At 41.5% G+C, this 15,278-nt stretch overlaps 1 protein-coding gene across 3 annotated transcripts in view; it reads right to left on the reverse strand.

Annotated features, from left to right (window-relative positions):
• The window catches only part of PDZRN4 (PDZ domain containing ring finger 4), a 249,170-nt gene that overhangs the window by 47,189 nt on the left and 186,703 nt on the right, over positions 1–15,278 (reverse strand). The gene's annotated exons all lie outside the window — the stretch shown is intronic.

Raw genomic sequence — 15,278 nt, forward strand, 5'->3', positions numbered from 1 at the left:
GATATAAGAAGAAGGGCCACAACAGTCAAAGAACGAGTTATGTTATAAGAAAATAAAAGAAATTTCCCCAAGGAGGGAGCTTCTGCAAACCCTCTCTGATAGCACAAGTTATGCTGCCAGGGCGTTCAGGCTCAGCCCCATCTAATAGAGGCAATTACAGATAAAGCTTCAAGCCTGGGTCTTCTAGTCACTCCTGAGTTCCAGCCCCTGCTTCATTCTTGTTTCTGACTCAGATCCTATCAAGGACACAATTTTCCACAGTTTCTGCAGTTTTTGTAACAAGAGCATCCCATAGGCCCTCTGAGTAACTCTCATTCCTAAGGCCCTAGGAACAGAAAAATTACTTTCCTGCCTCCCAAAACCCTTTTAATACTTTTAAAGCTTTGGATAACTATATGGTGTTTCTCCTGAAAGCAAATGCTTGGGAATAAATACCACATAGCACCCTATCAATTTGTCCCCCTATTCAAGTATAAAACACACAATCCTTCTGTATCTCATCTGGTTTTTTTGCACAAGCTGACCATTTTGTCACAGATCCACATTAGGAAAGCAAAAAGATATTTGGATAGCATATAAAATATATTATTAGATCTTTTTTGGTAAACCAGAAGCTCTGTTTATTCACGTCAGTCAATACTTAGCACTTTTTCTGAGGAAACAGACATAAATTCACAACAATGCCATTTCCATGCAAATTTTATTTCCAAAGAATAATAATATTTTAAAATCACATGAGTGTGAAAAATCACAAAAGATACACATTTTCATTTATCCTGGGAACCTATGGCTGACCTCTATTTTAATTTAAATGGCTATTTAATTTAAAGACTTTAAAAACAATCCATCCTTTGTGCTGGTTTCTTACAAAATACAAGCACTTTGAACACCCAATACTTGTTTAAATTGTCACTTGAAGTTCATCAACACACTTTGTCAATCTGCATAAAGGTCACCTAATTTATGAATGCAGCCTTTCTCAGAAGAAAATCTATAGCTGAATTACTCTATGCTGGCAGCTGTCCTGCCCACTTGGGGCTGGGAAGAGAGAATTTATTTTAAAACCTAAAGCCAATACTACAGATGGGGTTGGAAGCTCTCTTTACGTAGCTTCTTTAAGGGTTTTCTGCCTCCTGCATTATCCCCCAACTTAACACTCACATATAGTTACCCTGGGAGCCATAGACAGCCGAGCACTTATTTACAGCGAGCCACTTACAGGTTCTTAGTGGATGATTAAATAAATTCCTTGCCTCGGAAAGGTTACTTTCAGTGGAATCCCGGGTACTATTTTAAGTGGATAGAGAAATCAGTCACTTTTAACAGTCAACACAAAGACATGGGAATACATTTGTTGTAGCAGATGGGCTAATTAATCCACAAGCAAGTTGTGAATGTTAAGTAAAGAATATATCTTTTCTCATGTAAACCATCCTCCTGCCCTGTTAGATTAAGCTTCTGTTTAATGAACACTCTCCCCCTTGGTTTGGACACACTGCAAAGTCTGGGCCACTTGTCAACATCTCCCCCAGAGTGACTGGTGGCCACTGCCTGGATCCCGGCCATCCTCTTTGGATTCTTGCTCTAAATCCAGCCACATGCAAAACTGCATTAGCGTCAGAAAATAAACAAGCAAACAGGCTTTGTCTTTCATACACAAGTCAACTGACATTGGCCAACTTCTAATGCCAGCACCTCTGTACATAGGTTTATTCCTGCTCACACAGAGGTGGACAGCAGAGAAGAAAGGAGGGACAGGACTAAATAACATAACAGTGACTATAAAAAAATGTAGGCAAATGGTTATTAGGTTATCCTTATCCTTCGATATCTAAAATAATAATAATAATAAAAAAAATTAGTCATTCAATGGAGACTTCTTCCAGAATTTAAGTGCCTGTGACCATGAAATTAAATAGCCTCGTGAAATGAAATAGCCTTGTCTTCTAGCACTTTTCTGCTCTTGATAATTCTTTTAACACTGGCCAGAATTTTTGAATCAAGAGGGCCAGAAATGTTGATACGTTTCCCGTAGTCTTTTACTTCTCCCATATTAAGAGAAAAAGGAAAAAAGGGAAAAGGGAAAGAAAGGAAAAAAGGGAAAAGGGAAAGAAAGGAAAAAACACATGCAGTCATGCAAATGCAACCATCACAAAAGGTGTCACATTAGCAGCTCATGAGATAACCTCCTATCCTCAGCAAATACCCAGCATATGCAAGTTGAAATTTAAGATCAGCTCTGCTGAAGCAAAATCCTTGGAGACCCTCCGTTTAATCAGTAAGGGCAAAGGGAAGAATAACCTGAGTGTTCTGCTAGAGCAGAGATGTCCAGACACACGGGTTTCCCAGAAAAATGACAGAGATGCTGTCTGACATGGTGATGGAGTTCACACAAGGCTCACTGTCCTAGGAGATTTCAACACCCATGCAGAAGATGCCTCTGACCTGACAGGTGCTAAACCTGCTCTCATCACAGCAGTCTCTTCACCTCCAATCCCTTGCCCTAAATAGATCCAGGCTACCACATCCTGGGTGCATCCTTGGATGGCAGACTGGCACAAAGGATGGAACACTGTCCCTTAGTTTGACCAGTCCTTCTTCATGACAGGAATTTGAGCCCACCCTAACTTCAAGCCACAGAAAAAGAACAAAAACATACCACCTTCCTCCCAGACTTGCAGCTTTTGCCACATACAGACTGTAGAAAACTTCCATCGCTGAGGGCCGCCAGCTGTGAGGCTCTCCAGGAAGTACAGGGGGGCACAGGACATGTGAGCTACCAGTAACACGTGTCCTGGAGAGGACACCGCAACTCTTCTGCTAACACAAATGTGATAGCTCATATACAGAAAGGGCATTCAACACACTGACCTTTCAGGTTACAGTTCAGTACTAAGCTGCATTTGCTTGAGCAAGTTCATCTAAAAGGTAGCGAATTCAGTCATTACCAGTACCACTATCTCAGTCAGGGTTCAGGCAAGTTCAGTAAGGGGACAACTTTTATTACGCTGGTTAATGACATTTGCTCTTCTTTAGCCAGATAAGTTAAGCGATGCTTGTTCCCATTTGCTCCTTTGTTGCCCTGACCACCAAATCCTGCCATCCCTCCTAAAAGCTACATAAGCAGCTGAACATGCAGGCTCTGGCTGCTTTCCTCAGGCTGAACCACAGTCTCTTGTAATGAGAATTACATCTCCATTACTTGTAGAGCTGAGGCTTGTCCTGTTTGATAGGTCGTGTTGCTGGTTTGACAATACTGAACAGATCCAGGCAATGCCCAGTACTGCAGCCTTCTGTGTATCTTCCTGTGCGTAACCAGCACCACTTCATTTTCCCAGTATTTAGCAGAAATCTACTGTGGCTGAAAAGCCTACGGCTTAAAAGCCATAAACTAAGCAAGACAAAATAAATGTTACAAAAAGTGGGAGAACGTAGAAATATACCTGTTTCCACTCTGTACAGCTTCCTTCCAGATGGAAACAACCCAGTGACTTCCCAGAAATTTTGATTATCTAAACAGCAGCTGTCAGAAAAAAGCACCCTTCTCTCAACTGACCTCAAGATGATACTTTATTTTGTCAGGGTTGTCCATCACAATCAGTGCGTCTGTGGGCAGGTCTGGCAGCTGCAACTCATCTTGATGAAGCACATGTCACAACCCCAAAAGACGCCAGCGAAGAGCTGGACACTGCCTGGAAGTATTGTCTAATGAGCTATCCTAGGGAATTCCAAAGATTTTTAAATTGGATTGGAAAAGAAGTGACCCAGGTAGGTGTACAGGGAACGGCGAAATAGTTCTCATCCCAATGGCGAACAAGTGAGCAAGGTAACTAATACAGAAGTGCTTGTACAACTTTTGTTCTCCAACAAACACAAACTCTAGTTTAATATCTTTTTCTCCTTCTCTACCCAGTCATCTCTAACTAAAATGAAACCACTACCACAAGAAGTGTCTCCCAAAACTTTGTGTGCAGAATCATGCTTCACATTTTGAAAGAAAAGGCAAGTCCATTGTAAGAAAAGAAAGCACTGAAGATCCCAACACCTCCACCTTTAGGAGGAGGTTTGGGGTTTTAAATCTCAAATTTACTGACTTACTAATTACAATTAAGATATATAGTATAGTAAAAGGAAAAGCATGCCTATAGCCTGCTTACAGCTGACTGGGTTAGGCACAACCATCATTCACCACAAATGCCTTTCAGCATTTCAATCTCCTCTAACGGTGTATGGAAAAGTCCACCCTGGGAGTCACCTGATATTTTCATGCCTAAAGTCTCCTTGTGGAACTGGGCCCTCAACTTGAGACATATTTCAGAAAAGCACTTGCATGCTATAATTCACACCTCCAGGATAACTGTGCCTGCTCCAACAAGTTTAAAAGCACTACTGAGCTATCAGTTTTAATCTGTGGCCAAAATGTGACCTGAATTTCTGCACTTCATAACATGAAGCTTGTCAGTCTGCGTAACCGGAGAATACCCCCTCCACCTCCTCACTGTGTGTTAGAGCAATGCACTTTCAAGTCCTTTTCAAGTTCAACAACATCAGAACAGCTCAGAAAGCTCAGCTCAGAAAGTACAGCAACAGCTCAGAAAAGGTTCACTTGAGTTTTGAAAGAGAGAACATGCTATTATCTGCAATTCTCTTGGTTTGTGAGTGAAATGAAACAACCAAATTAAATCTAAGAATCACTGCATTAGTTTCATAGTGAGCTGCCCAGAGACAAGTGCTTGTAGACATGCATTTGTGAGCAGCCGCTATTCTTTTCTGACCCCCTCAATTTGCCCGGCAGACGTGTGACTAGTTGCCATGGCCATCTTTCTTGCATCCTCTTCCAGCTGGTATTCAAGTGTCATTCTTGTCTCCCTTGCTTTCCTACCTCTGTTCTCTCTTTTCTCTCTCTTAGGCTGTTTGCTTTTCTTACTTCTGCCTTTTCCTTTCAGTGCGGACCCTTCTTTGCTCCCCAGGGTCTCCTTTATCTTGTGCCTCTTGATTCCAGCACCCTCCATCTTTCCTTTCATGAACTCTTCTCCACGAAGACCTCCCGCTGCCACCTCACTGAACCTGTCCCCTTCCCGCAGGGTGGGAACGCTGGCACTTGTCATCCTCCCACAGTGACAGCTGGATAGTTGGAACACTTGTGAGGGTCTGCCTTCACCGGCACCTCCTGGTACCAACACGAATGCTCAACTAGTCCAGATGGTGATGTAACAAGGCTGGAGTGTATTTACTATGTAAATTGCTTTTAATATTGACAAACAGTTTTTCTGATGATATTAGGATTCTGCCTGAGGGCAATAAAGACTAAACTAGCTGTCGCATGCATAAAATACGTTGAGTTACTTCTTGATATAATTAGATCAACATTTATTACATTAATCATCGCAAACTTTTTCTATTTGTGTATAGGACATTATATAAATCTCTCACGAGATCTACCACATACAGCAACCCTTTGATGGTGGGGAAAAATACAATCAAAGGCCAGTGTGTATGCTCAGAACAAATCATTTTTATCTCTAAGCCCCTGCACTGAACGCTGTATTCTCCTGTGAACTTCACGGTGTCTCTGCTCTACCACAAGCTCACTCTCTAATTTCTCTTCCAGCGTATGCATTTTTCTCAGGGAAGTGGCACTTCAAAAGGTAGCTGCCATTAAAGTTTTAGGAGATCAAATTCAAGACATTCTTTAATCATCTGTAATTCCCAGAGAATAATGGAATGGCTGAACGGCAGATTCCAGTACTCCGCAAATAATGTGTCGTCACTTTTCTCCTTTTCGGGGAATCATATTCTACACTTCACTAACAAAAAAAGTCAGTCTTTCACTTCTAAAAAAAACATCTCAGCCTTCCATGAACTCAGCCATGGCTGGCATCGCCACATGAATGTTACACTTATCACTGTCATAACAATTCTTCCACGTACAGACGCCTGAAACTCCTGGTCTCCTCCGAACCGAGTACTTTAAAAAGATAGATGGCTGCCTTCCGGCTAATTGTGGGAGTTCTTTCATTACTATAAAAAGACTTTTTATATCTCAAGTGACTTTATAAGCAGTGAATAATGAGACTTAAAGTCTTTTTAAAAGAGTCCACTGATCAAATGCTAGGATAACTTATGGGCACGGTGACCTTTTCCTCAGTAAGATACTCCAAACTGCTGCTGTTGGCACATTATTAAAATTCCCCATTTAAGGCATGCGGTTAAGCACAAGGCAGATTTTTTTGATTTTTTTTATTTTTAAATTCAGTTTAAGGTAGCACAGCAAGAGCTAGAGCTCTCCCAGGGCAGAGGACTAACTCCCTCCCGCTCCAGCTGTGCAGGAGCAGGATGGACGGCGGCGGCAGCGCAGGCAGATGGGTCTCACCGTCCTGCTCCCGCCTGTGGTGCTGGCACCGGGAGCCTGCTTCCTCCACGCACAACAATCCTCACCCCAGCAAGGGAGCACCTTTCTGCCAGCACATCCACCAGCAAGCACCAAGGCACTGGGCTGGCTCTTAAAAGCTGCAGAGAAGAGCAGCTGACAGCTTGTTACCTCCAGTCTCTCTCATACGTAGAGTTTTGCCTCGGCCAAGAGGGTGCTCCATATGCTAGTGTTTCACGCTGCAAAACACCAGGAATGTTAAACCCAACGTCAGCGCTGAGCCTGGTCCCATCCCTGACTGAAACGCTGGCCAGCCCCAGGTGCTGCCACACATCTAAACCAACCTCATGTCCACTGCCGACGACACGGAAGTGCTAAGGTTAGAGTGCTCCCTAAAACATCTGCACTTGCTTTTCTTTAATGAACGTACAACAGACTTCCTCTATTTTAACATGCATTTCTCACTGTGTATTGTCATCTTGAAAGAATACAATAGGCTCCTCCTCTCTTGAAATAAAACTCGGAGGGCCCCTTTCCTTATTTTCCCATTCTTCTCTCATGCTGCCTCGACACTGATTTGACACTGTTGTTCTCCATTGATTTTCATGGCTTTACTCCAGAAGAAGCATATTGGCATTTTTTTTTTTGGTGCATAACAGTACTTGCAAAAATTCCTTCCAATTTTTTACGGGACTAAATGTTTTAAAAATACTTTTCATGAGCTCATAGGTATTTACAGTGGCTCAGCAATGAGGGCTGACACAGCAATAGAGTTCAATAAAGTTTAACATCATCCTGCTTCTGGAACATGGCATATGGTAACTTCCTTGATCTCTTTATCAAAGAAGAAAATGTGAATTCAGAGGAGCCACTCATTTGATATAATTAAGTAAGTGACTGAGCTTCATCTGCTATTCAAAAGTCCATCAGATGCTTTTCTACCAGAAAGTTCCCAGTAGCTCTTAGGAAAGCTTAACAACAATTTTTATTTGATCAAGACAGCAGGTATTATTAACATCCATGAGAGCAGGTAATATTAATGACAGTATGCTTGTACACGTTTAGTTACACACAATGAACACAAAAGAAACTACATGTAGATGTATATATAGAGAGATCTCTTATAAAACATATTTTTGTCTGTTTCTTCCCATTTGCTTCTCTCTCTCCTACTTCGATACTCCTTTAAAGACTATTTAGTCTTGTAGAATTTCTTTACCTTTCTACTGAGTGATGGCTTACTGCTTTGTCATAGAAATATTTTAAGTTGCTAGTTTCTAAAGTTTAATTTCCACATTCCTTCTTAGCAGGAAAAACGGAAAGAGATGTGGACATTCCGACCAGCCTAATACTACATTATTTATACAGCACCACGGCTGTGCACACATCCTCGGTAGTAAGAGCTTGCAGCTCCTTCCTGGCTGGAAAGCAATTACAGCTGCTATTTCTGTCCCAGTGTTTCTATGTCTGTTCCTCCTTCTGGAGCGTCTCTCTCCTTCCTCTCTCCATATCTCTGCCTTCCCTCACCATTTTCCTCCACTGTTTTACTTCGTTTGCCTCTTTGGCTTCCCTCCCTTATCTTTCTCTTGCTCCTTTTCCTTCCTTTATCTTCTTGGGCTTGGTCTCTGCAGTGTCAGCAGCAGCCGCCACTCCTGTACAGCTTTAGCACTTACTTAACAGGAATCTTCCCCTGCATGAAGTCTACTCGTGAAGCCCTTCCATACTGGCTTCAGGAGAGAATGAAGAAGCTGGTTTGTTTCTGCAACAGGCTCTCCAAACACCGGGAAAGGGTAATTACCGAGGAAGTTCACACAACGTTCATCAGTTTCCTTTTTCCAGGCAGTTCTGAGTGTCTGGCAGGACCGTGCCAGAGCTGCTGTTCCAGCTCTCCGAGGCACGGCAAGGCTGTTAAGGACCAAATGGCTGAAAAATATGTCAGGGAGCTTACACATGGCTTGTAGCCAAGGCTGTGCAGTCGACTGGCCACTGAATACGCCGCGTGAATCAGATTTGTACCACTGCCTTGTAATACTACAAATACCAGAGAAATCCAAGCAGATTTTGATGAATCTCTGTGTTAACTGTTCAGAGAAAAACACTGCCTTTGGATACATGTGGGCAATTCTTGCCACTTTCAATTGCCATGCGAGGACATCAGATGGTGCAGTTTAGCACACGGAGCAGAAAAGACCTTTCAACAACGACACAGAGTAATTCTTTCTGTTCTAAGCAACAGAGTTATCCTTTAACATGCAATGAGATTATTTGGCAGCCTTTTGATTATCTTATGTAAACCCAGCATGAACAGTTTAATTAAAACACTGAAAAAAAACCTGAAATGCACACTTTATACCTCCTATACTTACCTATTTTGAAAAAAACACCTAGGGGCAAGGACTGTGTCTTTTTGGTTATACAGTATCAAGCACCACACAGCCCCAAAGTAAGTAGGGCCTTCTGGATATTGCTGCAGTAAAAACAGTGATTATTATACATCCGTGCTGAGAATTTAGACAACGAATTATAAAGGGACATGAATTAAAATAGACACACTTGAAAATAAAGTTTATGGCCTAGACAAAGAAAATACTGCAACTATGGCACACTGTGGGATATCAAGACAAGGGCAATGTCATCTTTGTTTTCTCTCAGGAAATAAGTCATTTTAAGAAGTGTTTTTCTTTTTTTTAATTTATATGACATTTCATAAAATAAAAAGGTAGATAAGTGATAGAAGAAATAAGGTGCTTTTGGTTTGTTTTTTTTTTAACATTATATATTAAAGGAGAAGTGCTAGGTGCATGTAAATTCCTCCTGGCAATATACAAATTACTGTACAGGATTATTTTATAAAGGGAGAAAAAAGCTCTATGTCTGCTTATAAAAGAATGATCAAGTAACAGCTGACTATCTAGAAATGCTTTTAATAAGCTTCAAAAACAGGATAGTGTCTGTAAAAGCAAAGTTCCTGATCAAATGAAGTCCTTTCACCAAAACCAGCAACACTGAAAGGTAACGCTTCTCAACTGAACTCCTTAATTAAAGCTCACAGCCAGCTTTTAAGATGTCATATTTGCCATCTAACCTTGTAGTGCTTATTTACAATAACTTCTGCAGCTTTCTTCAGCAGGTGGCAAGAAACTGTTGCAAAACATAAAATTTCTACTTAGAGAAACCAAAATACAATGTTGCAATGTCACAGCTGGTAGAATCTTTATTTGTACTTTAAAGAATAAGACCTGTTCAGGGAGGAGCAGCATAGACCTGCATCTGGATGGGTATATAGTAGTCAAGTGCAAATTTCAACCAAGTCCTAATTCTACATGCTCTTACAGTTCAGATGTACCTGGATTCAAGGGTTTCTTCCCACCTTACTTGTTGGAAAGGTTATGTTTTAGAAAGGCTCAGTTGGAGAAAAGAATATTTTCCCCCTTAAATTTAAAATCAAATAGACTCCTGTTTCAAACCCCACATCACGTAGGATTTGAGAACAGCTTTCATGTTACTGCAGATAAATATATTCTTTAAGAAAACCAGGTTCCTTTAAACTTTCACAGTAAGCTGGCTTTACAAGCTAGTCAAGTAAAATGTCATAGCGTAAAGCTATTGGTGAAAAGAACTGCCGCTGAAAAGCAGAGACTTCCAATAAATTCAGAAATGTCTGAAGCCAGTTCAAAATGGCAGGGCAAAATTTAAACAAACCTTCCCCACCCAAGGAGAGGCAGACAGGCATAAATCATGCCCGGCAATCAATTCTGCTATTTGAATTCGTCCTGACACTTGTTGGGCTCAGTCGCTGACATGGAACCGTGGTGGAAAGGCCAGGCCACTGGGGAAATTTGGCCAGCTTCCACATCTGAGAGTGAACCACCCGGCCGCAGGTCTCCAACCCTCATAGCATCGCTCTTTGTTACGAGCATAAACCATTTTGTCCGCTGTGTTTCAGGTCTGCCTCCAAGATATCAGGATAAAGAAAATTCTTTGATTACTATTCGTATAAGAGATGTGAATACCGGGTGAGATTCCAGCCAGGAATGGCACAGGTAGCTTTTCAGGCAGACAATTAAAAAATAAACCTGCCAAGTTAATATTCATGGTTTTGTTTCTCACTGTGATTACTTTGCAGTTAATTATTGATATTCTGTCAGACAACAAGCAAAATGCTCAGAAAAGGGACTGCAGGTTTGAATTCTGTGAAAATTCAATATTTACATACATAGGAGACAAATCTGCTCTTGATGGAGATTCTCAGAGAAGAAGATTTTTGTGGGAAAGAATTTGCATACTGGCCTCAAGTACTTTCATTAATAGCAAATGGAAATACCATCACACTCAACTGTCAGTGCAGAAGTCTCACTAAAACACAGTTAAGGTAGCCAGTGCTATCTCACACACATTCAGAACATGCCTTTTTTTTCACACTTCACCCTCCAAAACTCAGCCTTAGGAAAACCCAGAAACGGTGAGGTCAGGTACCCAGCCGTGCCATCTTAACCTTCCGCTTCCCCCTGATGCCTGCTGCAGTCAGCCGAAACGAGCTGCAGGCAAGCCATCACATCCAGTACATCGCCCGGCTCCATCGAGCGAGAGAGGGATTACTTTGAGCAGCTTGTGGCACTGTGATCTCAGAGATAGCAACGCTGTCCCATCTGACATCCTCATGCATGATCAGCAGACGAGGTGCATGAGTACCAGAAGGGATTCAGTATCCTCATTTCACCCTCTGTTGTCTGGGTAGGAGGAGGCACAGAGCCCCTCAGAGGCTGTCAGGCAGGAGATGCACGAGGTGTACGGGGCAAGCAAAGAGCCATCAGGCACAGAAGGCTGGCAGCAAACTCAAAAGGGACTTCTGGAGCTGTCACTTCACTGCCAGGGCAGTTATGCAGCCATTTGTACCCAGCAGATCTTCCCTTTTACTCCAGGCCCAGGCTAGTCAGCCGGACTTCTTTAAAAGTAAGAAAACCAATGGAACACAAGACTTTTCCTCAAAAAATGAGGACAGCAAGGATTGGGGGCAGCAGCAGCTGCATATTCACACAGCAGCCTAATGAGTAAGTCATTTGCTTAGAAATCGGAAAAGCTGAACTTAGCATAAGTGAGTATGAAATCATGTCTTTCACTCTGCAAGAGTCTTTCCATCAGGTTACTGGACATTTTGGAACGCAAGAAATTATACACCACTTTCCGAAGCTATATTTTGAAGTAATTAAGTATCATCTAACCAGTTATTAAGCAGGGTTAGAGTTAAGGAGCTAGCATGGGTAGATGAAGGCTACTCTTCTGAAATGCACCCTCCATCCCACTCAAATGGTCACAACAGCCGTGTTTGGAAAACTCCTGGTAGTAGAGCAAATACGATTACTGTACTTTCCTAAACCATGACTTAATACAGCATTTATCTTTTTTTCCTCCACCTTCTTCCCTCAATATTTAGCCTTCTCCCCTCCTGCCCTCCTCTTTCTTCCCCCCAGGGTTCCCAGGTAAACCTCCCAGTACTGCTGAAGCCTTTGGTATTTTAAAAGACATTAGACATGTCATTAGGAATTGGCAGGTGAAATTTGCTGAAATTTCTGCAAAGGTCACTAATAAAAGTATTAAACAAGATCACTGCAAAGACAAACCCTTCTGGAGCAATAACCTCTCTCCAGCCTTTCACTTTCCTTTTTAACACTATATGTAGATAGATATTCCTCCAGAGCCAACTCCATATCCTCCTTATGACTGCTTATCTAACCATTTCTGTTCCACTTGAGCTAGTATTTTCCCTTAAAATACCACATCAGATATTTTTGTTTATCTGAAGTCCAGATAAAGAGGAGCTACTACATACTCTTTGTCAAGATAAGGCATTTACTAATCAAAAAGTCTATCAGGTTAGCCTGACTTTGTAACCACCTATCCCTGCTTAGTCTGCAATTCATTATATCCCACTTACCCTTTGCCTTCCCTGTGTCCGATCATCCTTTTCTTCAAATTCTACTTTAACACCTTCCATAATGTGCATGCTGAACTTGAAGTCTAGCAAATCCTACGATGATCCAAAGCATAGGTACAGCATTTAATTTTATTCCCTCATCTCCTGCATTCTAAACCAGTTTAACAAATCTCCCTGTTCATCCTGCTACTACTTCTCTCAACATTGGTGTCCCTTGCCTCACAGTTATGCCAGTATAACTGCTTCTGGGGGTTGTGCTAAAAATGAGATCACTGAAAAACCCCATTTCAGAAATCACCTTTATTAAAATGTTAGGGTTATTCACCTTACAGGCAATTGCCTTCTTCCTCCATCTTGCCCGTGTTCCACTCAAAGCCCATGTTCTACCCCTTCGCTCTTCAGGTGCTTTCCCCCCTCCACTCAAAACACGTACCTGTGCAAATCCTTCTGAGAGTTTTTTTAAACTCTTCTGCTTGACGCAGATTGTATCTTCCCCAAAAGGAAGAAAATCTTCTTTAAAAGGGGCAGACTGTGATAAAATGAGGCTGTACTTCATGCAGCTACCTGGACACAAGGCACACACGGTGTACAGTAGAGCCAACCAGGTCTTCAGGTTGAAGAGGAAGACAGCAATCGCTCTTTACTATTAAACACCCTGCATTTGCAGTTAAAATTCTCTGATGCAGATCTACATTAGGGTCATGTTTATACTGAAAGAATAACTATTTATGTTGTTTTCAATTTTCCCACCAAGTAGTAGACATGTCCTGCATAAGATATGCAACACAATCAAAACTGAGCTCTGATTCCTGAACACACACAGAAATGTGATGTGACCATTCAGTTTTAAGAAAATTTACCTTTCCAGGGGAATACACCTCAGAAGCCTCAAGTGACCTCAAATTTGGGACAATAACCCTCAAATGATCTTCTGTGAGGCACATCAACTATCAAGAAAATTCAAACTGAATTTCAGAGTCCTTAAGATTTTCCCATTTACCTGTGCTCAACCTTAAAAATAGAGAGACTTTTGCTTCACTATAGCAAAATCAACATGGACTACACTTTGGACATCCTTTGGTATCAGAAAGTATTGGCAGCATGAGAATAAGAAGCAAATCTCCAGCACTCACTTCCACCTTAGTTTCATCTACACTACTGCCAGTAATGTGCTTGAGCAGTTCACCAGATTCTACAATCAACGCTTGGCACAAGCTGAAGAAAAATCTGTGTCATCTATGTCACCCTTGTGTCATCTCACTTTCACACAAAACCCATAGCCACCTATTCTGACCATTAATTTTCTGCATATCCATCCGAAGACATGGACGAGCTGCCGGTCAAAGGGTGAAAGTTACCAGTTCTATCAACCTAACAGCAGTTTTTGTAAGCGTGAGGGAAGACCAGCCTTCCAGTAACTTAGGTGGTATCAGCTAGACCAAATTACAGAGCAACCAGACAAACTGCCTGCCTAGCCAACTGCTGCCTGTGTTCACTTTCCATTTGGGACACCAATCTCATCCACTCGCACTTAAATCCAAAACAAGTGTCTAGAAGAAAAGTGAAGCACTGGTACATCTGCCTCTTCACAAATGCCAGAAAACACAAAAACTGGGGAGATATGGGGGAAAAAACCCACAACGAAACAAAACAGAGAGACATAGAAACAAAGCTTCCACCCAAGTGTTGGTAGGGTGATCTACATGCATAGCTGGAAATACTTATCCAAGCCAAAATATACAGGTCTTGAGCTGTTGCACAAGTACAATTACTCACATAATTTATGCAGGAAAATACCCGTTAGTTTTAATTTGAAATATACAGCATGGCAGAAGATACTCAGACCACCACAGTCAGACACCTAATTTAACTGACAATTCTTCTATAGTCAAAGACATGAGAGGTGAGGAGAGAGTGTCAGAGATGTAAACTAGCTGTAAGTTGAATCACACTCTGGAAATGGTCACCTCTCTCCAATGACAACAAGGAGTCTACCGAACTGAGTTGGTTAGAAATTTCAGTGCCTCGGATGGTGTGTGAATATCCTTTCAATTTACCAAATGGCATGACCTCAGTTTTGGAGAATTTAGAGACAAAAAAATCAGGCATTAAAATAAAATGGGTGAAGACAGGAAAAAGAACAGATTTTTTTAAATGCTGAAAAATTATAAATATGTTTTATTACGGCTTTTGGTAATCGAGGGAGAACATCTCTATTAATAGATAGCAGTATTCAAGGGTGTTGTAAACATATTTCCCAGGATGAGGTCTGATTTATAGTCTTGGACAGAAATTACTCTTCCCATGTCTTATAAAAGTAGAAAAAAGCGTTCACTCAGCATGGTTTCAAGTTACACAAGTACAACACAGCGGAGACTCCACTGCTGCTTGATGCCTTCTGTGTTGCCATAAGTTAGCTCAAAGATGGTTTTATTTTTTTTAGAGCAATATTTTACAGGCTGTTAATCCAGAAAGTGGATTATTGCCTTTGGGTATTTTGTGAAAAAATAAAACAGAAAACAACTAAGGTATTTCATTTAGTATAGCTGTTGCTGTGCATGGGCAATCATTTCTTTTTCTCCCATAATATATTAGGCTTCTCAGCTCTCGGACTTCCTCAAGCAGTTTCACTAACATAGTTGGCTGTAAGCCCCTCAGAGCCCCTCTTGTCCATTATCTGTGAATTTAGAAGGATTTACACAAAAGACTGTAATGAGCTGGGTTTGAAAGCGGCTGTAAAGGTGTGAGGTATTTATCCTGAAGCCCAGAACAGCTATGATGGAAATACATATTGTGCCAGCTCTTGCACTCAGATAATGAGTGTTTTTCCATTTAAAAGTTATGTTACACAAAAAGGAAGCAGAGCTGTGAACTGGACAGTGCAGGACTGAGAATGTCCAAGGTCTGCCTTTATCACTGCCTTGGCCCTGTCATCTGTGCACAGTCACTTAACTTGACTACATTTTGACTTTT

The sequence above is a fragment of the Rissa tridactyla genome, chromosome 1, assembly GCF_028500815.1.
Source record: "Rissa tridactyla isolate bRisTri1 chromosome 1, bRisTri1.patW.cur.20221130, whole genome shotgun sequence".
In the NCBI taxonomy this organism is placed as follows: domain Eukaryota; kingdom Metazoa; phylum Chordata; class Aves; order Charadriiformes; family Laridae; genus Rissa; species Rissa tridactyla.